This window comes from Delphinus delphis, chromosome 14 (assembly GCF_949987515.2).
Source record: "Delphinus delphis chromosome 14, mDelDel1.2, whole genome shotgun sequence".
Classification (NCBI taxonomy): Eukaryota; Metazoa; Chordata; class Mammalia; order Artiodactyla; family Delphinidae; genus Delphinus; species Delphinus delphis.
The window spans coordinates 14,363,401-14,364,958 of NC_082696.1; the positions used below are offsets into that span (position 1 = coordinate 14,363,401).

The 1,558-nt window shown below is 47.5% G+C and overlaps 1 pseudogene; it reads right to left on the minus strand.

Moving 5' to 3' along the window:
- Positions 1-563: 563 nt before the first annotated feature.
- On the minus strand, positions 564-1,044 carry LOC132437426 (ubiquitin-conjugating enzyme E2 E1 pseudogene; annotated as a pseudogene).
- Between the last annotated feature and the right edge of the window lie 514 nt (positions 1,045-1,558).

Below are 1,558 nucleotides of genomic sequence, written 5' to 3' on the forward strand. Positions count from 1 at the left end.
TTTCACAAGTTCTGATGCAAACCTCTATCTTTTCATAAGAAAGTAGATTGGCATATAAAATAAAATACATAACTACTCATTTCCTATACGGTGTCATATAGCCATGTGTCCATTTTATATATATGAGATGACAGTCTCTAAAAGCTGTTAAATATCAATGTTCCCTTCCAAGAAGGGAAAACAAATTCCAATTTTTTTAAACAAAAAACTGTATATAGTCTTGCAAGGACTTGACATAAATGGCCACGTGTGTAACCTGTACAAATTAAGCTGTTTCAAGTTACAGACTACAAGCAACTGAACCCAAATGTCTATTCTTCTCTGTATTGCATTTCAGCTAATATTGCAGAACTAATGACAGTTTTAAACGTTGCTATTGCCAATTCTGTCTATTGTAGCAAGATACCTTAAGTTACAACAAAATCTTAGGAAATAAGACTGAATAATATCTGTTATAGAAATACCCTACTCTTTATCAACTCCCACCCTCCCCTACCCCATCAAAATCATAAGCAGCTCTCTCTGTGACAGACAAATAATGTAAAGAATTGTGAAAATCCATTTTATGTAGCGTACCCCTTGGTCCACTGTCTGGCCATTCTGTCGTGTTCTGCTCTGTTGGTCATATACTGAGTGGCAATACTTCCCACCAAGGGGTCGGCAGGATTACAGTCTGTAAGAAGTGAGCAGATAGAAAGAAGGACTTTAGATATGGTTAGTGCTGGACTCCAGTTATCTTTCAATATGTCCAAGCAAATAACTTCTTGACTTAATACTACAAGTGATAGATTCTTGTCCGAAATGCAATCTTTGGAGGCTTGAAGGGATATTCTGGGGTAAAAGTGATATCAAGGAAGAATACACCACCCTCATACACGGACCCTGGAGGCCGTAGGATGGTTGATCTCCATTCCTAGCTGTTATCGCCTTTGGGACCAGCACTGCAGTTGGGTGGAGGGTCTAAAGTGATGTCCGCCAGCTGCTTCTGAATCCTCTTGGCGCTCGTGGAGAGGGGTTTGGAGTTTTTGCTCATGCTGACTTTACTCTCCTTCTTCTTGGGGGTGTTTGTTTCTCGGTTTGCTGGTTGGAGGACGAAAATGGGGAGGAGCTGGTTCTGGCCCTCAAATTTTCATCCGCAGAGTGACCCCCCCCCCCACCCCCACCCAGCAAACAGCCCCTCTCTTCGTGTCTGGCTGCTTCGCTGCGGCTGAGCCTGGCCACTCGAGTCTCTCTCTCGCTGGGAGAGAAGTGGAAGTGCAGCAACAGCAACTACTAAACAGGCAGTGGCTTCCCCCAGCCACACACGGGGGCACACCCCGCTCCTCCCCCCCGCCCCTCCCACACCGGCCCCGTCCCACCCACGCGGGCTCCCCGCCCCCTGGACACCTCCAGGGAGAGGGGCGCGAGCAGCACTCGGGGGACCCCGGGAAGCCCGGCCCGCTCCGGACCCGGGACGCTGGGCCCAGGGGGCGAGGGCTGTGAATTTTCTCTCAAGAGGTCTGGGGACCGCCCTGGGTTTTTCTGATGTTTCCTTTGACTAAATTCAGGTTATGCATTT